Source organism: Haliaeetus albicilla, chromosome 1, assembly GCF_947461875.1.
Source record: "Haliaeetus albicilla chromosome 1, bHalAlb1.1, whole genome shotgun sequence".
NCBI lineage: Eukaryota > Metazoa > Chordata > Aves > Accipitriformes > Accipitridae > Haliaeetus > Haliaeetus albicilla.
Window position 1 is genome coordinate 20816461 of NC_091483.1, and position 27003 is coordinate 20843463.

The following is a 27003-nucleotide window of genomic DNA, read 5'->3' on the forward strand; positions in this document are numbered from 1 at the left end:
ATATCTCTGCAGAAGAAGAGTCTTTATCTGTCTCATTACAGGGCTTGTTGACATCTGCTGTGCTGATGAAGCTAAAGTACGTCCATCTTTGAGAAGTCTAGTATTTTCATACCCTTTTGAGTGCTATAGAACTGAGCCACCTTTTCTCCCCCAATTAAAAAAAAGGCAAACTAATCAAAGTTTTCTAAATAAATGCAGGCAAAGGCAATAAAAAACAACTCTAACTTGAAATCCTTGCTTTTAGCATGATAATAGAAACTAACATAAACCAAATCTGCAGTCTTACATGCAGGAAGAGAATCTAAACTGGAAATTTGGCCTCTACTGTCTTTTTAAGTTTCTGTTCCTCCCAAGACTGGCAGTGGAGCAACACATTTCACAAAAAGCTGTGTGTTTCCTTATCGTCCAACAATATCAGCCACTTGTCTCACCTGGAGTCCTCAACATTACAGAAAGCCAAGTGCCAGACAGTGAACAAAGAAAACCTATATCAGATATTCTCCTTCAGTGTTTTTCTTGTTTTAAAATGCCAAGAGAAGACAACCTTTTCTTTTTCTTCCTGGCTGAAAGCTAACATACAGTTAGTTCATTCACCCGCAAGACAGTTCACAACACAAATGCCACCTCAATACGATAAAGTGTTGCACTCTGTTCCAGGAGGTTATTTAAAAAAAAAAAATCACGTCAGGCACTCCCTCTGCCCAATATAGGTAAAGCCTGTAAGTAAGTAATAGCTCCAGAAATAAAGCATACTTCCAAAGGCCATCAGGTCACAATAGACACCAAACAGCCTGCAGAGAAGACAGCTAAAAGTAACAGGATGCAAATCACTTTGAACTACCCATGTGAATTTCAACTCCCTCCCCCCTTTTTTTTTCTCCACCTGGTGTGTTTAAAAAAAATCAGATATTCAATCAAGCAGAGAGAAATTAAAAGGTCCTGAGAGATGCCTGTGTGCTATAGCTGCACATGGAGCTCAATCCTGAAGACATGACCTTAACAGCAGTTCAAACTATTAATTGTGAGGCAATTTCCTTTAAGGGATCTTCATTTCTAGACTTCATTTCTAAACACCACTTCAGAAAACTGAACCTAGCTATAGGACCACTAATAAAAGGGATCTTCACACACCAGCCTGCAAACACAGGAGAGGCACATGTCTTAAAGGAATAACCCACAGCCTCCCTCTCACTTGCGCCCAGAAGCGCATTGCCATACAGTGCAAAGAAGTCATGCCTTCCACTCAGAATCATGTTGTTAGCTGTATTTTTACATGGCTTTACATTTTTTACTTACTGTGGGATGCTTTTTTTTTTTGGGAGGGGGGGGACACACACGACACTATTTATTCCAAACTAAACCTATCTAATTTAATTAAAGAATGAAAGCCAAGTAAAGAGAAAGAGAAGTAAAAAGTAGCTGATAGACAGGACAACAATCAAAGAAAAGGCAGACAAATAACTTTAGACACCATGCACAAAGAAACATGAGTTCTAAGCACATTTATTTTTAACACAAGTCACTGTATCACATACTAGAAGATGCCCTTTGCAATAACAAAACCTGCCACAACATGAAAATTTTCATGGGACTGCAAAAAAGCACTTGACTCTCAGTCCTTCCTTCTCTCTACCTCTCCTTGTAACTCTGCATGCCGTCTGTGAGTATGAGATGCCACTTAAATGATTTTTAGCTAGGACAAGATGCTTTGCCCCTTGTATTGATAAAACCCCCTCCCTTAATTGTTACTTCACAGGGAATCTTTTTCCCCTGAATGTACAGAAGTTATTGTCACCTTCCAGGTACAGAACTACTCTGCAACAGAAAAACTTAACCTAACAGCATCTTAACACCCGCTGATCTAATAAAGTGTTATTGCTCTCTCCCAGCGACCATGCTACTTAACACAGCCAAACAGAATTCAGATTAATATTAGACAAATTCAGCATTATGAAGTCACTATGCTACCCAGGGAATTAATTTGGTTTCTTATTTCTACCTATACAGGACACAGGTGCCTATCTAAAAAAACCCTGCTGTTTATTTCCAGTCATCTGTTGTAAAAATGTCATCAAACATGAATTATTTGCTACTCTGCTGAAAGAAGAAAACCCCCAAACTGACAACATACATGCATGGTACTGCTAAGAAAGCTAGAGAGAGAAAAATTCCGTACAAGTCCAATGGAGGAAAAGAAAGAGAAGACAATTACTCCCTTATCTTAAAAAGAAATCCACTCAGTAGCTCTAAAAATCCACTGAAGATTCCCTAACTCTTTTCGTGATGACAATCAAAGTCCTTATGGTAAAGTCTGTCCCAGTGAGGACCATTCCTCTGAAAGCCTGCTACAGATACTTGTGCAGAAGGAGGAAGATTTCAAGACAACCATCACAAACCCAAAGATGAACATTAACATGGAGATTGCAGAAAGCACAAAGGGCTTTTACCTATACTTAATCCAACAAGTAGTCAGATGACACACACTCTGCTTGTACCCCTGAAACCAACAAAAAGGAACCCCGTTACGAAGCACTGAACGTCGTTAAGAAAGAACAGCCCCCAACAACGGGCGCTGGCACCCCCGCGCACACCCCGGCCGACAAGAACCGCCGGCAGACAGACAGCTGCCGCCACCGCTTCCCGGTCTGCAGCAACTGTTTGTCCTACAAGACCACACGGTTTTGTCACCGAGATAAAAATCGCACCAATGCTACCTACCCTGGTTTTAGCCGCAGCGCTGGCCCAATCCAGCCAGAGCTCCAAAACTGCCCCCGACCAGGACCTCCTACCTTCCGCGAGCAGGGTCAATACGCTCGCCCATAAACGCGGTGGCTTCTCAGGACGAATTCGGAAACAGTGACAGCTTGTTTCAGCTTGACTGCCCTCAGAAGTTTCTTCTCCTTCCCCCCTCCCTCAACCGCTCCGCCGACCGGTGCGCGCACGCACGCGCAGGGCCGCCGCCGCCGCCACGCGGGAGCCCCGCGCTCCCACCGCGCGCCCGCGGGAGCCCCGGCCGCCGCGCGAGGAGCAGCCCAAGAAGTTAGAAAGAGCGGCTCTGTGTGCATGGATGTGTAAATATACGGGACGAGAGGCTGGAACGGCCTCCCAGGGCCAGCCCTCAGACGCAGCCCGGGTTTCAGATTTCATTGGCAGCTGGCAGCTCTGGAGCGCGCCAGCGGCGCGGCCGTTGCGCCGGGGAGGAATCCGGCTCCCCTCCCAGACGTCTCTGGAAATCCCAGCGACCGGACCCTCCGTTAACTGTTTCCGCGCACTTGCTGCTGCCGTGCGACGGCGCCGGGCCCGCGCTGGCCCGGGGCGGGGGGGGGAGGACGACGGACACGCGACGCAACCGGCGCTGCGCACTGGGGCTTCTCACAGCGCGGCCGCGCGCGCCCCTGCCGCCCGCCGCAGCCGTTGGGCGGGCGGCGGCAACGCGCTCGTGCCCTCGGGACGAGGGGTGCCGCCGCTCCCGCCGCGCACCGAGGAGCCGGCCGCCGGCTGACGGAGGGACACCCCCTGACCCCACGCCGATTTTCTGCCGCCCCTCCTCCCCTTTTCTGTTTGTGCCCGGGATGCCTCTTGAGTCAACCGCAGACGCTCTGAGGGGTCCGGACGCACCGACTTCCAGCAGCCTCCATCTCTGCGACTTAGTGCGGTGGTCTGTTTAAGGAGGACTACGGATTTTACCTTGCGTGGACCCGGCGGAGGTCTCCGTGGGACCCGTACGAGGAGCGCTGCGTAGCTTCTCCACAGGCCCAGCTCCGACTCGGCCGCACAGCAGAAATCAGAATGGGAATTATGATGGAAACTGCAGCTGTAATTAGGTTTCGGGAGTTGCCGTTCCCTCTCTGAATGGCACGACTGTCGTCTGCTCCCAGGTGACTCAGCGAGCGTGAGGCTGCGCTCTTCTTTTCCCCATATTCAGAGAGAGAATGAATGATGTGGAACCTCCGTCCTCCCTCCCACCACCTCAGTCCGGCACACCAGACCCCACAGCACTGGTTTTATGTGGAAACGCAACCTCTCTCGGAAAATCCTAATTGCTCTGTGTCACTGGTCTCCTCTTCCAGATCCCCATCAGGAGACAAAAAGCAATTTCTAATACTATACCACAACGAGATCATAAGGAAAAATTACTACCAATAGTAGTGGAAAACAGCACAACATTACGCTTTCAAGCCCAAGCAGGGTTCTGCGTGCTGTACACACTAACGACAAAACCCAGCCCGTTTTCAACGACACATAACAGGCACGTGTTGTTCCTCTAATGACTGGAGCTGGCAAATATGTAGGAGCTGGAAAAGCGTTTTGCATGACCCAGAATCTCAGCATCTGATGAGTGTGCAGCTTGGACAGACCTAGACACACTCCCACCGACTTCCCTCCCATGACCCGTTTTCTCACACTTCTGCGTTTGCTGGTTCCAGCTCCACCCAATGTGACAGCACTAAAAAATGCTGAGTACTACAAGAATTAGTTACAGCCTTTTGAAAGCAATCAGTTTTCTAACAAATTACTCAGATCTGTGAAGTTTTTCAATAGATGAGGTCTGAAGAACATTTACATACTGTAACATATGACATGTTACAGCTGGCAGCAGTGATAATGAGATACCACTGCACTGGAGCAGCTTCTACTTTTAACAGAAAAAAATAATCATTCAGCTGCTTGGTTATCCATACTGAAGCAAATCTCTGAACTCTGCCTCTCACTAATGCTGCAAGAAGGATTGAGACCTGCAGCAGCCAGCCAAGATATCAGTGCATGAATGAAGGGGAATACCCAAGACGCTTTCATCACCTTCCCAGCTTGTCATGAGTTAGCCAGCCAGAAGAGAGAACTAAGCAAGCCGCTCAGTACGAGGACTGGTCCCTGCTCCTACCCCTGGAAAAGAAGTCCACAGAGACAAAATAAGGAGAAGGCAGAGCAAAGCCACTCCTATCATCCTGCTGCCAAATTCAGAGATGAGGCCAACAGAGGTCCTCAGCATCAGGGACAGCATGCTGCCCCACCAAAATGTAGCTTGTCCCAACAACCACACCAGTCTGAAGAAACCACTGAGTCTTGCCAACACTATGCAAGTGTAAGGTGTTTTTTTTCAAAGAGTAAACAGGGTATACAGATACATGGCTGCTCAGGAAGAGAAGGTAAACATGCACAAACTTTAGATGGTGAAGAGGAGGACAGAATTAAACATATGCACAGCGGGATACCTGTGCTGGCCTTCGGTTTGGTTAGCTGCCAAATGCAGGCTCCCAGGGAGAACAGCCAGAATGACATACTAGAAAAAACATTTTTAATGGGCTGGAAAGCCTTCCACCATCAAGGACCATGCCTGCTCTGATGAGGTGCCTGTACACATGGGAACCTCACTTTATGCATCACAGTAATCGACATTATATAAAAACTTAACTCAGGCACTTCTGTAACTTTCGTCTCTGCAGCTCTGCGCCTTTATTTGAACAACAGCCATATTAACACACAAGACCTCTTGTTTAAATTATAGGAAATTACTCTTCTGTTACTGTACTGTTCTCTTCAGAGAGAAGTAACCCCAGGGAAATTTCCAGCTACCAGAGAGAAAGGAGAGCAGCATAATGTACTTCCTAAGCACGGAGACACACAGGAAGCAAGCTGCAGGGCAGACTGGAACTGCTGAGTGTAGCAGTGGGTACACGCAGACCCCCTGGTCCTGCGCCAGACCTGTTTGCGCACAGCAGAAAGCTCACAGCCTTGTGCCCGCAATGCAGGTGCTTTCAAAAACTGAGCTGCAAAGCCACTCACATCCTTGAAGAACTGCACATTTGAAGTCTGGCTATTAATACATAATTACGACAATAACATTGAGGACACCCTTTGTAGTCAGATTTCCTTCCTTACTTTGCTTATTGGTGGCCCTTTGCTGCTGTTCTTTCTGCAGCCATTATGGTTTGCTAGCTGATACCCTTCTAAAACTGAGTTTCAGAACGTAAAACAATTCATATTTGCAGCTTTATGGGCTCATTTGTAAGACACATTGAAATCCTTCAGCCTGAGTTGCCTTTTCTATGTGTACATCATCAATATCCAGTCGTTCATTAGCTACAGTAGGGAAGGGCCAGGAGAAACAGGTCTAAAACTGGAAACAATTTATCCAACTCCATACAATACACAATTAAGGCTAAGAAAAGCCTGTTTTGGTGCTGGTGGGTACCCAGCTAGTTTTCCATACCAAGACTGCTCCTATCTAACTCCTTGGATATCAAACCTGAGCAGACCAAGACACTTCAAAAGACTTAACCGTTGCATGGCAGGGAACTACGACTTTGAATCTTTCCCTCTGGAAGAAAAACACATTGGTTTTTTTTCCAAAACATCTAATGGGACAAACCAGAGACACTTTACCAAGCAATCAAAGAAACAGGGAGGATAAAATCTGCATTTGCATGGGACAGTTTGGGCCTGCTCAGGCATGGAATACCCATGGCCAAGTGCAGGCAGTCCCAAAGGTAATTCTGCCCCTCTGGGCAAACGTGCTCCTTTGGCAAGTGGGGTCACTTAGTTGGGGGTCACAGAGTACCTTAGTCAAGTTCCCTCTTCCTTGCTCATCTTATGTAGAAATGGATCTGTAATTACTACCACCACTGAACTACTTACAGTCCACTACTAAGCCTCTTGCCCTTAAAGCTTTTCATACCAGTGGAAGGGGCAAATTGACTTTGTTGCTCTATGCAGAACCTCACCTTCTCACCTGGTCAGTGCAGAAGGCATAACATGTTATTTGTTTTAAATCTACTGCTAAAGTTAACTGTGTGGCTGTTAACACCTGAAGATATATGCTGAAGAGTTCTGACCTGCAGGAACCCAAACAGCAAAAAAAAAAAATTTCATTCAGTAAGTCAGACTTATTTTGCAGGCATTTTCCAGTCTAGCAAGAGTGGGTTTGCACAGCTTGTGGATTCATAGAGTATATACAGGAGACTCGCTCTTCCTTTATGTGTTCATGTGTGTATATACACACACACAGACTTTGGAAGAGGGCTTCTCTGCAGGCATCACTGCAGTCTGGTGAGCAAAGTGGACAAATGTATGAGCAAGCAGGAAAACCCACCACTTCTTTCAATGTAACTAAACCCAGAAGCCATCTACTGCAGTTTCTGTTGGCTAATACCAATGGAGAAGGCAGTACTGAATTCACTACACATTTCAGGAAATATCTTCTGATCCTATTCTCACTAGTTATGTTGTGCAATAGAACAGCCTGGACAGTCATTTCCCTTTTTCAGTTTCATGGAAATCAGTTCACCTTATCCTTAACTCACTTCCAAATGAAAGCTGTCTTATCTCTCCAGTGCCTAGAATATTTTGGGAGATGTAGGATTTTTAAACACTACTGTTTTAACTTTTGTTGGATATTTTTGAGTACTGGCTCACCACTATTTCCTTCCTTCATTCAATATTACAGCTGTCAATAAAGAAAGAACTGGAATTTAATATAGCAGGTTTCAGCAAAATTTAAGGCCACAAAGTAGAAAACGCAACCACAGCTCACCAAATATTCTTCTGTATCATTAGTCCCCAGCAAGAAAAGGACAAACCACACTCAGAATTAATCGACGACACCTTGAAAAGTGGCTTAAATCTTTACTGTTTCCATAGGGACAGATTCTGCAAGATGTTTCACAAATGAGTAAAGCTACTTGCACAAATAGCCCTAAAGCACAAACATGCAAGTGCTCAGACACAGGGCCAAAACCTGACACATCTGAAAATTGATTGAAAAGTGTAAGATCTTCCCTACACATACAGGAAACTTCTACTCATAGTCATCAGGAATGTTTGGATAATTTTTGCATCTTCAAATCTATCAAAATCTAGCTATGCAGCTGGGAAACATTTTATCTCAAAGAACCCACAGGCATCCAGCCACTTTCACATTCATGTTCCTCAACTGCAGCAAGATATTCCTCATCAGTTTATAGATTTTCTGCTTTCCCTGCCTTACAACTTCTTCCAGCCCTGTGCTTAGCAACTCAACCTCACATGCAACTTTTAGTTGCACTCAGCAACATAATTCCTAACTACATGTTCTGTTTTCCAGTCTAGACAACTGGGACTAATGCAGGACTCTTTAAGATGTGCATGTCATACATCAAGTCACTGGGAGAACCGTAATATTAAATTTTTTTTAAAAAGTTTTACATCGCTTCCCTCTTCCTTTCTGTGCAGTGCTTAGAATAACCTAGTGTTTAGGTTGGATGTCAGTATTCAGCAGAGAATTTTTCCTCCTCATATAAGAGCCCAAACAATTTTATCTGGTCTACTTCCTTCAAGCCCAGATTGTTGAGTCTAGAGTTATACTAAAAATATTATGAAAAACAAAATTAGGTTGTCCTGGACACACAGAAGGAAGCTGATTCAACTGTATTCTGATTGAGGAAAAGTTGGTCACCCATGTAATGTATGCTTCAAATTATACTAATTCCTTAGAACTGAAAAAGTGTCAGAAGACACAGAATAGAGCTTCAATAGATATAGTGATGATTTATGGTGCAACAGATCAATGCAGAAATGTAGAACCAAGACAACCAAGAACAGGTACTTCAACAGAAAGCTTTAATGTTTTTATTTAAGTGCTCAGTAACTACAGGATTTGACACTTTCACAATACTATTGCCAGGTTCTCAGATTAGATCTGATTTTACGCCACTTGGCTTTGATTTCCTAAACATCTTCCAATATTGCTCCAAGATTACTTTGGAATTAGCCCTTACTAGCATAAACATACTATTCTTTCCCAGCCATAAAGCAAATTTCATTTGGACTCACAGGACAGGCAGAAGGTAACTGACCTTGTGTCATTGGTCAGAAGCACAGAGCACAAGCATATGTATCTCTACAAGGTATGGCAGCAGGTAGAAAGGAATAAAAATTAAAAACCCCTTTCTAATGTAGCCACTCCTACAGTGAATCTTGATTTACTATTATCTCAAAGCTCAAACCAGCAAATTCTGGATCCTGTTTGCAGATGACAGTTTAGAACAGAACATTTTACTTCTTTTCCTTTCTACATAGAGAGTAAAACCTTCAAATATACAGATAGCATGGGTTTTCTTCCCAGTTTGACAGTGGACATTCCACAGAGTCCTTGGTGTCATGCAAAAATAATGCTGAGGTTTTTAAAAATACATTAAAAACCCCAAAGAACAGGATCTTTTTAGCCTGTCCTTTTGGGAACACTGACATTGCAAAAAAGATTTCTTCCCCTTAAAAATTAACATCTACACTTATATTCTGCAATATCTTACATAAAACTCCTCAGTTGTCCATTTAGCAGTTGCAGCAGCCTAAAACCAAAAATATTACATGTCAGGATTTATTCTGGTGATAATGTATATACACAAGAATGCAAGCAGAACTTAATAGCATAGTTATGTTCCTGCTAACTGGTGTTTAAGCGCATAGTCTCACCTTCTTCTCATAGACTTAGACTCTGAGCCACTCTACTTTCATAAGCAATGTACTAGCTTAAGCAGTAGGAAAAAAACCCCAAGCCATAAGAGCTCCGAGGATCTCACCACTGGCCAAGCAATCTTCTCAAGTCACTACGAAGTGGATGTTATTCATCAACAGTAAACAGGAGCTCCAGTTTACATTGCTTCTCAATAGGCTGGATGGAAAAACAGAAACATCCACCCCATAAAGCAGCAGTAAACTTACAAGGAAAAAACAGCACCCCACAATGAACCTGACTGCAGGAATAAACGCATCAGATGTGATGAATTTAACAGAGCTAAGTCAACAGGTAAGGAATTCAGAAAACCCTCAACGAAATTATGTAAGTGTCACTGTGTCTGTATTTCACAATTCCCATGACTTCCACTGAGCTGTCTGCACACCCTGTCCAGAGGGCACTCATTCACCTAAATGTCAAGGCTCATCTCCGAGTAGAAATATAAAAACACCATAGACAACATCCTCCTGGGGTGATATTGTACTCCTTCCTATGCTTTCTTGTAACAAAAAGCTTTTACAGCAATTGTACAGATTCAGTTATAGCATGAGGCACAATTTGTGTCCATTTAAAAATCCCCAAGTCTAAATCTATCACAGTGTCGTGTGACAGAATGACTTCTGCTGACATCTGCAGCAAAACATCACCCTCTGAGTCAGTCGCTGTTATGTTACATCAGTAAGGAACAAGCATGGAGGGGTAGGAAGTCAATGTCTCAAACAGCTTTCATTAGGAAATGTCTGTATTTTTTACTTGAGAAAATAAACACAACCATTGCACTGTATTTTATCCTGGTGGCCCATGAGAAAGAGGAATCTAACAGAACCACCGTTTAACATTGATACAGATTCCCCAAGGGCAGGCCCGATCTGTTGGACTGCAGCTCTCAAGAGTGACAAGCCTCATCATATGAACATCATTTAAGTTGCAAAGGGAAACAGAGGTGAGATGAACATGACTAGATCACAACAAAAAATGAGAGAGCAAAAACTAAACACAATTGTTACACAATTTATCCACAAAACACTCTCCTACATGAGACAACAGGCTTAGTCACCAGGGACAAATTAGAAATTTCGGTTTTGAAGACTTGTATAAGACAGTAAAAAAATCCATGTATAGTGTTTCTTGATCAGCTTTCCTTAATGAGCAAAAGTAAGTGAGAGTGATGGAAACAAACAACTCTGTTCCCTATTACTGAAGGATTATTTTAAAGAATGCATCATAGGACTGCTAAAATGCCTTGAATTCATCCAAAGTTACTGTGTCAAGACTGCTACTATCAGGACTTGCACAATGCCTTACAAATGGAGCACACCATTTCCCACATAGTGCAAATCTCATCTTTTCATAGAAGTTCTTCCAGGTACAAGTATCCTTTCTAGTCTTATCTCATTACATCATCATGACAGCAATTGTCACAGGTTAGGTGCTGTGAATATATAATACTTGCATGAAACCTGGACCTACTATCACCAACACATTGTATACCAGGGGAACCTCAGTCATTTTCAAAGAGTTTTGGTAAAGCCACAGATGATCTGCTTGCCAGACGTTGCCTGCAAAATCTATACTTCAATAATTTAAGTGTGTTCCTGGAATATCCATCACCACTTCCTTCAAGGACAGATGCCCATAGGCTACATCAGGGACTGGTAACATCCACCATCTTACTACTTCCACAAATATGTCCAGATATGTTATAATTTCCTAGCCCTCTGAATAGCTTACCCTGTCAATGTGCCACTGACTAATATATCAAGGTGTATTAATACTACTGATTTGCATCTACAGTGGACAATATTTGTTTATTTCCTCAAAATCCTTCCAGGAGACTCAGTGGCTTTTTGTTACTGTTATGAATGCATTGTTATTACTCTACCACTGAAAATGCTTTTATTAAGGCTGCTGTTGCTTTCTTTCATTTTGCTTTTTTAAATTTTATTTTATTGGTGATATCACTAAATGCCTGGGCTTCTTTCAACCATGTATTAAGGCGTATCTCTGCAGTTAGTCTACTTGGACACCCAGGTCAAAAAATGGTTAAGAACTGTTCAGTGGCTCACCAACGTTATGGATCACTTGGACTCAAAGCTGCAGCAGTGTTTGCCATGCATTTCACATGAACTAGAGATAAGGAAAACCTGAGTGCTACTTCAGTCCAGCAGTGGCACAGCTATCTTGATTGCTCATTGTAAAGCTCTGCCTAACTCTGAGAGAAAACCTTCTTGTGTTCAGACACTACGAAGGCAGACAGTTAAGTAACATGATGTCCATCACTTCCCAAACTCATTAGCATAGCATCTTTCTACAAGACTCTCTCCAGTTATGTTTCCTCTGCTATATATGTCCCCTTTTTCTCTGAAAACAGCATTCAAAAAGGCATCAGGAACAACTAGTGAAATTAAATGGATTTAAAGATGACAGATTGCATGCAACTGTGCAGTAAGTTAGCTATGAGCTCTTAAAGCATAACCAGAGATTTTGGGGACAAAAATGAACAATTTGCTGCACTGTAGCACGTTGCTGAGAGCTCAGAGCTAGAACAAACACAGCTACAGCTCTGTGCTTCATCTGGAGAGCCAGCTGAGTTTTTAAGCACTAACTGACAGCTGCTTAACATTTACTCTGCTCCACTATTTGCTTTGGGAGCTTTCAGGATCTCCCAATTAAGCTCTTCAAATTCCAACAGGGGATTCAAATGACAGATAGCTCTAGCAACAGATTCAATATTAAAAGAAAACACAGCAGTCCAAAGTCCTTTCTCTTCCATTCTTTTGGATGCATCCTGAGGCATGACTGACAGACAATCCTCCATCTCAAACAGTGGCACTTACTTCAAAATACTAGAGAGCTCTTCAGCCATTTAATTTTAACAGTCCAGCAAAATAAGGCTTTTATCTTCATAGTCCAAAAGCCCCACTTGCCACTCTGCATATTTCCTTTTGATCAAACATAAATAGGGACCTCTTTCTGCTATCCCATACATGAATGTCACTCTAGCATCTGTCCATTCTTCTCCCACATACAAGCTATTTTCAAGGCTATCCAATTGACTCGGAGCACTTTCCGCTATGTATTTTACACCTTCCAGGTGCTTAATAAAAGTCTTTCAACATTAAAAACTTCAATTAGCTCTTGGGTTTCTCTCTTGCAACGTCATTGTTATCTGTTCTTCCTCTCCCTAGAGCTCTCTATGGATACTCCCCTCTTCATCAAGACCCTTTACCCAAGAAGAACCCTGCCCACAAGAACAGGATTTTTACATCTGAGTATTTTAAAGCATCTATATTATGCTTGCCACAGAGGTTTATCTTAAGCCTCTGTCACAGTTTCCCCAACATTACACAAAACAGAAGTGGTGAGCAGAGGTGATACTATGAGCAGAGGCTGCATGGGATCAGATATTCAAATGAAGCAACATAATTAGATACCTAATCATGGCAATAAAGGCTGCTGCACTCATCCCCACATGCTTCATTTAGTTTTATGAGTGTTTTCCAGAACCTAATGTATGTCTGATGACCTGTGTACTCATAAAGTTTTTAATTCCAGAGATTTTATCAAGGTGTCATGGCAAATGACCTCCTCGTCTAGGCAAGCAGCCACAGAACTGAAAAGGGTCACTTCTTGCAACAATGAGATAATTAAGGTTATTACTTGAAGAAGATAAAATGCTTCCCTTCCTTAAGTACTCAGATTAATGCTTTCAAGTCACCAAGGCAAAGCAGCGGGGATTACTACTTTATGCAGTATAATCCAGGATGGATGACATACAGACCTCTCACTTTTTGACCCCACTATTTCATCAAGCAATTTAACCAGAGCTGGTGAAATTTCTATTAAATACATATATAAAGGGCCTGGCTAGAGGTTGTGTTGTTTTTTTAAATTTAATCTCATTTCCGCAGTACATACTGCAAGCATGGACATTATCTGTTGCTCCTCACAGGCAAGCTATGCATGGGAATGAACAGTCACTGCTCCCCAGCATCTTCTGGGCTGTGGAAGAAGCCTCCTCTGACAGACATCCAGATCCAAAAATGCAGAAACTAAGACTGGATCTGGTATTTCCAGATTTAAGAACCTCACCAGCTGTACCCAGGAAAGCCTTGGTCATGCAATTTTCCTCAATATCAGGGAAGCTGCCACCTTTTATCTTTTGTAGACAGGAGCATTTGTAAATCAGTACACAATTCCAGCATTCAGGCTCTACAACATACACTGAAAAACAAAGGAGTGACCTGAGAGAGGCTACCAGTGATTCACACCTGCCTCACAGTGTGCACCACTGTCTGTATCAGGTATCAGGGAACAGAAACTAGTGAATAAAAATGTATACTAAGTCCCAACAGCTAGCAAGTTAGACTAATAACTATAAACTTCAAATTAGGAATAATGTCTACCTTTATGGGTAACTATCAGAGGGATAACTTTCCAACAGTTTTATTTTACTCTCCATTACTGAAACTCTTTAAAGCTTTGAGATGATATACCAAACAGAAATTACAGGCTTCCCAGCATTCAATACCAGGTTTCCTTCAGGGTCTCTTATGCACCTAACCATCTCTGCAATCTCACACGTCCCTTCTGACCCTCTATCTTTGCTGCTAGAGATCTGCTCATCTCCATTTATGGAGAAGCAGTTCTGAAAGACTTTAAGGCAACAACCAAATAACCAGAAATTCTCCACTTACAAGGAGACCAGCAAGGAGCATTTGCCATGCAAACAATGGCTGATAGAGGAATAGCATCATCTGCTTTATCTCCACCAAGCCTTTCACGGGAAGTTCCAAGCCCTAACAAGTGTATTGGGTTTGTGTGGCAGGATTTTGGTAGCAGGGGAGGAGGCTACATGGGTGGCTCCTGTGAAAAGCTGATAGAAGCTTCCCTGGCTCCAAGGCAGACCCAATCAGCGACGGTGGTAGCGCCTCTGGGATAACATATTTAAGAAGGGGAACCTGCAGTGGAGAGGGGAGTGGAATGTGAGAGAAACACCTATGAAGACACCAAGGTCAGTGAAGAAGGAGGGGGAGGAGGAGGGGCGCCTGAGGAGGTGGATGCCCCTGCAGCCTGTGGTGAGACAGCAGGCTGTCCCTCCCCCCCAGCCCATGGAGGTGAGCAGGGGAGCAGATGCCCACCTGCAGCCTGTGGAAGACCCCATGCCAGAGCAGGTGGATGCCCCCGAAGATGGCCGTGATTCTGTGGGAAAGGACCCACGCTGGAGCAGTCTGTGCCTGAAGGACTGCAGCCCACAGAAAAGACCCAGGCCAGAGCAGTTCGTGAAGGACTGCAGCCTGTGGAAAGGACTCGCGTTGGAGAAGTTCATGGAGAACTGTCTTCCATGGGAAGGGCCCCATGGTGGAGCAGGGGAAGAGTGAGGAGTCCTCCCCCTGAGGAGGAAGGAGCGGCAGAGACAAGGTGTGGGGAGCTGACCCCAACACCCATCTCCTGTTCCCCTGCGCCGCCGGGGGGAGGAGGTGGAGAGAACCGGGAGTGGGGTTGAGCCGGGAAGGAGGCAGGGGTGGGGGAAGGTGTTCTAAGGTTTGGGTTTACTTCTCATTATCCTGTTTTGATTTGATTGGTAACAAATTAAATTGATTTTGGTTTTTTCCCCAAGTCAAGTCTGTCTTTTGCTCATGACCATAATTGGTGAGTGATCCCTCCCTGTCATCGTCTCGACCCACAAGCTTTTCATTATATTTCTCCTGCCCATCCCATGGCGGGGAGGAGTGAGTGAGCAGCCTCATGGTGCTTTATTGCTGGCTGGGCTTAAACCATAACAAGTTAAAAGCTTATCCTCTTTTTAACTCTTTTTTCCTGATAAGTCACCCTCCTCCCCCCTGCCCCAGGCTAGGAAGTCTCAACCTGATGCACCAATACATTTATTTTGTGAGCGTCTCTGACTTTTTGAGGTAAAACTTTTGCTATCAGGCAAAAAAATGACAACCTTCTTCCTGCAACTGACAGAGGATCTGTGTGATAATACTTACTGAGGTCTACTTCAACCAAGCCCTCCCTTGCCCACTCAAGCTCCCCTCACCCATCTAATTGTGACCGTACAATACAGACTGTGGAGCAGGAAGAAAATGTAACTGGCTACACAAGAAAAGAAACATTGCATGGAACCAGATCACACCGCATCTACCATTAAGCCCACAGTGGGACTCAAATCCCTCTCAGAGAGCCTGCCAGAAACCTTGCCAGTTCTCAGCCAGAACCTAGCTGTGAAACACAGACCAGGGCTTTATAGCAACTCGAGCCTTCCTGCTTGCCAGACTTTGGGGACCAGATGCAAGAGAAAATGCAATACTCTTGTGACTAGTTTCCCCAACACTCCCCCGTCAAAAAAAAAAAAAAAGCCACAATTATTCCTGGCCCATCTACAGAAGTACAATGGCATGAAGGTTTGGCACAGACATCCCACTTTCCCAGACAGCAGCAAGTTGCTACACTGCTAACATGACAATGAAGCTGAAAAATTCAGAGTAGCGAAATGCGTCGCAGACTATAAAACCATTCCTACTGATGCTTGCATAGAAGTCATGTACAAGTCAATCCTGTAACTGGAATCTTTCAGCAAAACTGGATGCTAAAAAAAAAAACCCCACTATTACTTTCCCCCTTCCAAAAATGTAATTGTGGTGTTGGGAACTTCTGGATATCCATACTGCAGTGGTAATGTCCCATTAACTTCTTCTCTTCCACCTACCTGGCAAGTCGCAGAAATGAGACAGATGCCATGAGTGATATAAACAGAGAACAGGATCCAGCCCAAAAAAAACAATGAGCTAGGGGCCATGAGATTTGAATTCTAGTCCAAGTTTCTGCCAGCCAAGCGAATCTGGGCAACCCATGCGGCTATTCTCTGTCTTTGTTCTTCCTCCCCCACTTCTAACACATCTGTTTCAACTTAAGCTCTCCAGGACAATGACTCTCTGTTGCTACAATGCCCAACATGTTGTGCTTCCATTAGGAAGCAACAAAAACCTTATATGCATAAGGTGACTGTGGGATACCCGGCTCAGTTCTCAAAGATTCTGGCACAGGATTTTCTTTTCTGTGTTTTCTGCTGCAGAGGAACAGAATGAAGTCACCCACTCATTGCACTGGAATCAAAGTAAAGAGGAATTTGGACTGTGAATCCCATCTCAACAGATCAGGAAATGCATCTAATATCACTTCAAGCAACTGTATAAAGCATAAGTAAATAACATCTTGCCAGTTTTTACATGGACCACAAAAATCAGAGAGAACTCACTGATTGTAGGACTTTTTCTGGCACAGGAAAATTCTTGGCAGGCCCTCATAATTTTTTCTGTATTAGGTGGTAAGTAGGTGGCCTGGAAGAGGGGAGGAAAAAGTAGCCCAATATTAGTCCCACCATGGGGGGTAAACAGAGTCTCAAAAGAGCAAGAGAGAAGTGGACATCATTTTGCTCTTATGAACTCTGGGCCTGAAATAAACCACCTTTAGACATGTCTCTTATTTTGAGATACACACTAATATGAATAATGGGACTCAGTAACTTAGCTTCTCCAAATCTCACAAACACAGGGCCAGCTATATGCTGCGGCAGGGCAGAAAATCCTAAGCAGACACACCGTTTCACTGACCTATGTGTGGGCATCTGCCTGCAGCGATATCCTGATTATTAAAATGATACGGACAACTGGGACATAGGAGGGATCTCCCAAAGGAGAAACAGATATGCACAACACAGACCGTGGTTTAGAGGAGAAAACAGAACCATTTTACTACTGTTCAGTCACATGCATTAAATGCCTTTCAGAGTTTAGCTAAAGGCAGAAACATTCCATTTCACAGATGCTTTCATGATATCCCAGTGCTGATACTTCTGCTCAATTCCTCCCCAAAGCCATTTGCATTGTACTTATGAACTGCATTCATGAAACAATCACCTCTGCCAGCCAGCCACCCACTACACCCCACTGTTACTGGGAGAAACAGAGGAAAAACACATTTATAACACAGTCTAAGTCACTCAACCAAAGCAACATCCAAGAAGATGTTACATAACAAATTCTAGAATACCTTCCATTTCAATAAGCTCCTGACTCACTGTATGTGGCCAAAGCACCCTCAAGAAATAAGATAACGAAAAAATGAATAAGGACATTGGGAAGTTAAGGATCCAAGTTAAATCTGTACCAAATTGTGCATAACACACAAAACAGATGGGCCAAGATAAATCTATTAATTGGGCAAAACCAGCTTTAAGATGCACTAAAGAGGAGATGAAAGCACATTAGCATGTAAAATTACTGAAATCCACAACACGATTTGAAGGTGCCTATTATACCCTATGGCACAGAGAGTCTCAGCTTTAAAGATCGTGGGTGCTCCATTGCCACTGCTGGTGATCATCACTTACCATCTGGGAGGACCTCACTATACAGACTGCTGTCTATCACCTGTACCTTTGGGATGTTTAGATCACTTCTCAAGACAGAGCATGAGAGCACAGACTGAAGTGCCTTTTCTGACTGTTCCCAAAGCTTAGACACACCCTCCTCACATGTTTTCTACCTATTCACCACTCCATTGCTACACCTGATGACTACATCTACTCTACGGTAGATCTCTCCACATGAGCGCAGATGAGAAACGGGAAGATTTCTTCTGGCATTTGACTCAAGTCTTGTCCATCTGTAGTACACATAGTACTAACCACCTTGTTTCCTATTCTCATTATGCCTGTTATTTCTGCACTCTTATTACCATAGAACAGTAATGTAGTCGGATACATAGTGCTAGATAGGACTGGTGTGTCTCCTGCCAAACTGTACTTCACTGTTTCTGCTTTAATACTGTTTTTACAAGTATTTTAAATCATTTTATCCATCGCCATGGCTTCAATGAAGTCAGAAGGTTAAATGCTCTTGTACACCAGCTAAAGACCTCTCTCTGTACCAGGAAATGTTTCTATTAATTACACTGTTAACATGTGTCATCACCAGGATTAAGAAATACAGGAATTGTAAAGAGAATAACTGAGAGGGTGAACGATAAGCTTTGGCTTCATATGATGAAGTAGCAAAGCAAAAATCTAATACAAGTGAATCACAGTCGGTTTTCGGAAAATGTAATTATATTAATCAATTGGACATTTCGGGGGAGGGGGGGGAGAGGGGACCAAACCACAGTATCATCACAGAGTAGAAAAATCTTGTTAGCAGAAAGAGGGGAAGAACTTTTTTTTGTTCATCACAAAGGTGAAAAAACAGCCATTAGCATTCACATTACCAGGACCAGTCAACAGGAAAACTGTAACAGATCATAAAATAAGCTTACTGGGTCTTTACTTTTCAGTATACCATTATGGAATTTTAGTTCACAGTCTCATTTCACAAGTATTTTGTGGGTGTCCCTTGATGGCACAGGCTAAGAAGTCAGTAATTTTGTGTGGCTGCTTTTGTGAGTATTATTGTCAAACAGTAAATGATTATATCCTTTACAGACTGAAGGCAAGCATTTACTTTAGTTTATATTGGCTATTCAGTTTTAACTAAAAATCCTAACATTTTGTGTACGAGGTGCTGTATAGCAATTTTGAGATGAGCATGGGGTGAATGAGGTGCAACCAGTCATAACTGCGACAGAATGCAATTGAAAGGAAAAAGATGACCTGGATAGAAAAGTAAACAATCTTACTTAACTCATTTTTTAATAGAGTGGCTCCTGAAAAGCTGTAATTGATTTTCTAGTATGTTCAGGATGGCCACAATTCATTAATAAGCAATGCCTTTTTATACAATTCCATTTTGTTTCCAGAATTTTTAGGAAGATTTGTTTTGCTTTGGGTGCTTTTACTTAGCAGCTTTTCCATCAAATAAATGGATTTTATTTCACTGAGAAGAACAGGATGGAAAGACTCCAGTGTTTTGGTGGCTGGTGGTCTGAGGGTTTTTTTGGAGGTGTTTGTCAAGCCCAGGAAAAAAAAACATTACTGTAATATTGGACAAGAAATCCTGAGAGATTTCTAAAAATATTTCAAAGCCGAATTTGTTGTTTCCATTAAGCATATAAACAGTAAGCTAGAAAGGGGGTGTTTTTAGTGACATGATAAAGCACTCAGACCATACACTCATGGTTTGCAATGTCGCCAGGATCATTTAAGTGTTGGGTTTTTTCCTTCACACCTCTCTGCACTCCTGTTCATTATTCTCTCTAGATACCATTATTCTCTCCTGAAGTTATAAGTTTGCTGCATTGGAGAAGAAGCAGTTCCAGGAAACCATGTAATTCATTAATACAACTTATGTACCTACAGTCTCTCAAATTGCGTGAAAATCATTCAGGCCTATCAGCTGGTCCCAAATTTATGTGTCAGCATTTCTCAAGCAAATCTTAACTTCAGATGTAAAGGGTCCTAAAAGATATCAGTACTGGCAAAATGCCCTTCAAATTCTGTCACACCTCAACAAAAATATCAATAAGGAGATGTATATAACATCACAACGTATCCATAACATCAGTGCCCCTTATTTTCTAGATCTAGCCATTCTTTGCTCACAGCAACAGCCTCCATGTAGCAAACTAAAAGATAAGGTCCAGTGTTTACTCAGGTAACTTAGACAACAGGTCTGAGATACTAGTACTAGCCGGGTTTTTTGCTTGTTTTAAAAAACACTTGTTAAAAAACATCCTGACCAAGCAAAACTAATATGTCTGACCAAACCAAATAACTGTAACTGTCTTTGCAGCAACGTAAGTGCTAATCTTCCGAAGACTTCATCCATACCCATCACACTGTCATGTTTTCCTCTGTGGCAATACCTAGAAAAATAATAGGTCTTGTAAAGTTGCTGTCAACTAAGTTTCACTAACAACTTGTTCAGGAGCGTTATAACCATTTATTTCTTCAGCTGGGTGAACTGAGCCACAAGGGCTGCGATGTTCAAGTCCACAAAAAAAACATTTCATGATTAAAAGAAACCAGACGTGGTTCTTTGTTACAGCTCCTAGTCATTAGTCTACCTTATCCCTTTAATTGTTTGGTACTTCATCATCTAAGCTTTTTAAAGAAGCTAAGCTAGATATAGCACAGTTAATTAAAGCTGAGCTTCAGCATTCAGCTCTTTTCTATCTGGAAATTTTTATAATGAGACTCTTGTTGGCCAAACAAGAGTGCAAATGTCCTCTTATGACAGAGCCAGTGATGAACTAAGAAATGTCCATCTCATTAAAGCTGCAACCATCTCACTTAGCATTTCAGGAGATTGAAATTATTTGGGGAAAAATTGTTCTCATACTGGATAGAGACTGCCTCCTGAAAGAGCAGCCCTAGATTAATGGTGACAAAATAGAGGCTGATGCTTTAAGTGTTGAAAGGAGATGTGCAAATATTAGATTATTATAAATCCACTTAAGAAAATCTAAGACTGTCAAGGCCAACTGTTGCAAGACATTTTTTACTTACACAATATAGTGGCTCAGCATTCCTACTGAACGCTATAGCCACCTCATCAACAGAGGCAATGTATTTCTTTGCTACAGATGCACAGAAAAGTCAACTTTAAAACCCAATACAAATGTGACCATGATTTTTCAGTAAAGACAATTTCAGTTTTCTGCTTTTTGGATTTTTGGAAATAGGAAGCAGTTATTTCCTAGACGTGTATGTATATTGCTCTCTTACCCACATCACCCTGTGACAACGTACAAACAAGCAAAATGCTTACAACAGAAACTGTAAAGACAATGCATGCACTCTGTGCAACATGCCAAAATACTGTTCTACACAACAATTCTGCCCTTACTCTAAAAAGGATTAGACAATTCAGTGCATCATGCAGACCTTCTGGCCTTAATTTTCAGATAAGGTTCTGTACTGCTTGTGTCATGGCAAAAGCAGCAGCGGTAAAAGACCATTCTTGAAATAAAAGCATATTTTATAACAACTTAATTATATTCTGGACATAATTTTGTTGTCCATTGTTGTGGTTTAACCCGACAGGTTAATTACTGAACATACAATGCTGCTTGAAGAAAATGCAAACTGGATGTTAGTCCTTCTGGAGAGCGCAGGGCTACTGTGTAAATGGGGCAGTGTGCAAGCTCTTCTTTGCCAAGCACCAAAGTATGTCTGTGATAGTCAGGAGGAACATTCGACAGAGTCTTTCACTGATGGGCCAAAAATTCACAGTTCTGATAGCACTGACAGCAATTTAAAAGTTGGCCTTTCATCTAACTCACAGCTAGGATGAAAAGCCAATGCTCCAAATTCTGCATACGCTGACATACAATTTTTTATTTTGCAGATGCATAAAAGGTTTCTTCAACATGTACTCCCCCCCCTTTTTTTTATTTTTTACAACTATGATCTAATGTTTCAGACATCCGTCAAAAAAACTCCCTGCAAATTTGTTTCTACCTGTTCTTCATTCTTTATCAGGATATTTCTAGATCCATCACTATCATCTTACATGGAGTTCTTCTAAGTGATTTCTAATCTACCACATTTAAGCTCCCTTCCAAACACAGTCTGTTACAAAGCTCCTTTCACATTTAATTAATATGGATACCTACAGTGGAAATTACCTTATCGGTGGGAACACAGCAGTAGCCTGTTCCAACAGCTATTGTAGGGAGTTTACATAGAACATATTTTTATGTAATTATAATAAACCTCCAAACTTCTGAAGAGAATTAATACTTAAAAGTTTCTTTCCTCCTCAGGTGCTTTTGTCAAGCAAAGCATGTTCTGATGAATTGACCAGGCATACTGACATTATTATCATTAGAAGTATAGCACCTTAGTGAAATTGAATAATACATTTTCTTTGATTCATCAACAAATGCTTGCATGAAAACAAAACATTGCTATGTGATGCAGAATACAAACACCTCTGGCTTTACTGTCTGTGTGGTACAATCTGGGCATTCCTTGATGTTAGGACTCTCCATTTGCTTTGCTCTTCCACTTCAAGCCATGTTTAATGGAAAATTACAGCTAATTTTCCTCCCAGCCCAAAGTCCCTTACTAAAAAAGTAAACAGACTCCTTCTTTGCCCTTTTCCAAAGAACAGAGACCACTGGCAAGACTCTCACAAAATCTTTTTCGCTTATTATGTGTTTTGTCTTAGCTTTCACAGGTATTAGCAAAGCAATAGCTCGAGTTATGACCTCGCCTTCCAGATAGGGAAAAAACAAGTTCAGTGGCCATGGTTTCCTTTACATGCAATAATCGCACTAACATGCTACACTGTGTATTCACTAATTAAACTCCATGTATACATTCACATCATACACTGATTCTGGGTCATTTGTTGCAGAGCTCTCCTAGCTATGTTTGCAGCTACTCCTGTTGATAAATGACATTTTGTATTAGAAAGAACATACAGACAAGCATCTGCAAGATCAGCCTCCAGGCCTCTTGTTTTTATCAGCAGCAATATTTCACCAACATTATTTAGCATTACTCAGCCTTGCACAGGGCCTCTGCCATAGCTAGGTTTCCCTACTAGCTGTCGTGTAATTTTTATGATCCACTACTTCTACAGGAAAGCTGCCCTCCATCACCACCGTCACACAGAGCACCTCCAGAGCTCTACTTTTAAGAACTGTCACTGATGCCTAGTACTTCAGCTGAGCTGCTGGCACATGTATGAACGTGATACTGCCATTCATCTGCTTTACAATGACCTAACTAACAGAATCAATCGGTGGCTTCACCGTCAGGCTGGCCATTTTATGCTGAGTAACATCAGAAGGGTCAGACAGACAAAGAAAGGAAACTCACACAAAGAGAGTAGGGCAATGAAACACAACTTAAGCTGTACAGAAACAGTGCCCTGCAAGGCCAGTGTTCAACCATCTTCTGTATAAAATCTTGGAAATTCTCTTTTTACCTGTATTGAGTATTATCTCTACTGCGATTTTCACTGTAAGAAAACTGACAAAACACCAGTATCAGAGTCACAGCTTGAATCTGCTTCATATCAGCATCTCCAAACAGGTAAAATTTGACCTCAGTTTTAAAAAAAGAGAAGGGTAAGCCAAATCTTTTTAAAAGAACCTATAGTTCAAGCATTACTTCTGAAAGCCTCACTAGCCTGTGGTGCAAGAGAACGAGTATCACAACAGTGCACTGACATTCACTTTCCTCAGTAATTGGTAGTACGTTTGTGCCAATACATCAGCAAGCTAGAGGCCAGATCATCCACAGTTCTGAAAGGCAATAATAAAATGCAGATACTAGAATTCACTGAAGTATGTTGAATTATTTCCTTTTGAATTACCCTTTACAAAATGCCACACTAAGACTGCCACACTAATACTGAAGGTATTCACACATGCAAATGGTTTTAGGTAAACCTGCATTGTGGATATCTGAACCACTCACTTCACATTGTTTTTAAAATTGAAGTTGCTTGTCCCATCCCTCTGACAGAAGTCCATCACTGCTCTTTCATTCATGGTAATCTTTGGATTAAATCTACATAATAAAGCAATTATAAGTAACTGGTAAAGGAAGCAAAGCCTGAAAATGTAGAAAATATTTCAGATCTTGGCTGAAAATCATCCGAGCTGTCTCTGGAAGCTTCCAAAGAACTACTCCATGCTATGTCAAACTGTAATTAGGAATTTCCTGCAGTCTCTAAAGTATGGTCTATGAGAGAAACGAGACCAGAAGGTAATGGAAAAAGGGTCAGCAACTTGCTGGCGAAAAAAATACCATCTTGCACACGAATTATATTAATAGTGGAATACAATGGAGACAATGTACAGCTGAAACACTTTTGGTAAAGCATGGTGAGCAGAAAGACGAAGCAACATCCAGTCAAGACTAAGCTATTTCATCAGAGAAATCTTATTTACCAAGAAGCTTGTTTTAAAGAAAATACAGCAATTGGTAATATTGGTGAAAACAAGACGGACTTTAACAAGTATAACTAGACAAATTTCTGCTACCCAGCAGGTATGTCTGCTACACACAGGAGTGTTTTAAATTAGGTAGAAGCCATGTCTTAACAGTTGTTTTGCTCAAACACTCACCAAGCCTATCTTGCCTGCTGAACAGTGGGCAACCTGGCTTAAAAGTTGACTGTTTTTCACTAGAGTGGAAGTATCTTATCCAGAGAAAAAGGGTTGGTTGTCAGCCACTTGCATCTCACTGGGGAAGGGGTTGCCATGCCAAAGAACAACGTGCCACTTCAGAAGCTGGCTAGAGCAGTCCCTTTAAGTGTACCACCATCAAGCACAGCATAGCTAGCTGGTTGAGGGAGGTGATTGTCCCAATCTACACTGGACTGGTGCGGCCCCACCTTGAGTACTGTGTGCAGTTTTGGATGCCTCAATATAAGGAGGACATCAAACTATTGGAGCGTGTCCAAAGGATGGTGACCAAGATGGTGAAAGGTCTCGAGGGCAAGGCTTACAAGGAGCAGCTGAAGTCACTTGTTTTGTTCAGCTTGGAGAAGAGAAGGCTGAGGGGTGATCTCATCGCAGTCTACAACTTCCTCAAGGGAGGCGGTGGAGGAGGGGGTGCTGATCTCCTCTCTCTGGTGACCAGCAACAGAACACAAGGAAACAGCATGAAACTGCATGAGGGGAAGTTCAAATCGGACATTAGGAAAAGGCTCTGAGAGAGTGGTCGGTCACTGGAACAGGCTCCCCAGGGAAGTAGTCACAGCACCAAACCTGTCAGAGTTCAAGGAGTGTGTGGACACTATTAGTTGTGTAGTTGTATTGGGTTTCTGTGGCAAGATTTTGGTAGCGGGGGGCCTACAGGGGTGGTTTCTGTGAGAAGCTGCTAGAAGCTTCCCCTGTGTCTGACAGAGCCAATGCCAGCCGGCTCCAAGATGGACCTGCCGCTGGCCAAGGCCGAGCCAATCAGCGACAGTGGTAGTGCCTCTGGGGTAACATATTTAAGAAGGGAGAAAAAGTTGCTGGGGCTCGGAAACTGCAGCTGGAGAGAGGAGTGAGAACATGTAAGAGAAACAGCCCTGCAGACACCAAGGTCAGTGAAGAAGGAGGGGGAGGAGGTGCTCCAGGTGCTGGAGCAGAGATTCCCCTGCAGCCGGTAGGGAAGACCATAGTGAGGCAGGCTGTCCCCCTGCAGCCCAGGGAGGTCCACAGTGGAGCAGATGCCCACCTGCAGCCCCTGGAGGACCCCACACCAGAGCAGGTGGGTTCCCGAAGGAGGCTGTGACCCTGTGGGAAGCCCACGCTGGAGCAGGTTCCTGGCAGGACCTGCGGATCTGTGGAGAGGAGCCCACGGAGCAGGTTTTCTGGCAGGACTTGTGACCCTGTGGGGGACCCACGCTGGAGCAGTCTGTTCCTGAAGGACTGCAGCCCGTGGAAGGGACCCATGCTGGAGCAGTTCGTGAAGAACTGCAGCCCGTGGGAAGGACCCATGTTGGAGAAGTTTGTGGAGGACTGTCTCCCATGGCAGGGACCCCACGCTGGAGCAGGGGAAGAGTGACAAGTCCGCCTCGTGAGGAGGAAGGAGCGGCAGAGACAAGGTGTGATGAACTGACCCCAACCCCCATTCCCCATTCCCCTGCACTGCTGGAGGGGAGGAGGTAGAGAATTCAGGAGTGACGTTGTGTCTGGGAAGAAGGGAGGGGTGGGAGGAAGTTGTTTGAAGATTTGGTTTTATTTCTCATTACCCTGCTCTGGTTTGATTGGCAATAAATTAAGTTAATTTTCCCCAAGTTGACCCTGTTTTGCCTGTGATGGTAACTGGTTGAGTGATCTCTCCCTGTCCTTATCTTGGCCCACGAGCCTTTTGTTATATTTTCTCTCCCCTGTCCAGTTGAGGAGGGGGAGTGATAGAGCAGCTGCATAGTGCTTAGTTGCTGGCTGGGGTTAAACCACAGCGATGGTTTAGTTTTAGGTAGTCCTGTGAGGAGCAGGGAGTTGGACTTGATCCTTACGGGTCCGTTCCAACTTGAGATACTCTATGATTCTATTACAGGTCTGATCTGGCCCTACCAAGCACTGCTTGCCCTTCATCCCAAAGCACACAGAAAAAAGCAGCAACTTCACTAGTTAACAAGGTTATTTTCAAATTATTCTTTCTCAACCTTTTCTAGATTAGTAGTCCAACTTTCTTAACAGTATGTAAGCATATACACAGATAATGGTTGCCACTTCAGAGTTAACAAGGGCTACAGTTACAACAGACAGTCCACAGCACCAAAGCGTGAGTACAAAATGTAAGACGAGGTATATAAACCACTGCTTCTTTAGGTGAGGAAAAATGAGCATTTCAAGCACAGGCTCACAGATTTTCACTGACACTTAGTACCTGCAGTTTTAATGGATTTCACAAGACCAGAGAGGTGCCCAGGGTTTCTTGAAAAACAGTCATGAAGTGGGCATTCAGAGACATCTGTATGAATCACAGCTGTACTTAGGAAACATCCTCTCTCCAAGTGAACTATTACAAGACCAGCTGTTGGCCAAGTAAGAGAGATTGTGGCAGATGCTCCATGCTGCGAGGCCAAGGGGGACACACCACCACCCATGCTCCCACCAAC

At 43.0% G+C, this 27003-nt stretch overlaps 1 protein-coding gene across 2 annotated transcripts in view; it reads right to left on the minus strand.

The window, feature by feature from the left end:
- ARHGAP24 (Rho GTPase activating protein 24) overlaps window positions 1-27003 on the minus strand; it is a 278923-nt gene that overhangs the window by 224493 nt on the left and 27427 nt on the right. The window contains exon 1 of one of the 2 annotated variants that reach the window (XM_069781428.1): window positions 2719-2979. The exons of the other annotated variant lie outside the window; for it this stretch is intronic. The gene's annotated coding sequence lies outside the window, so the exon portion shown is untranslated. Of the gene's footprint in view, window positions 1-2718; window positions 2980-27003 lie in introns of those variants that run through there. 2 annotated transcript variants of the gene reach the window in all.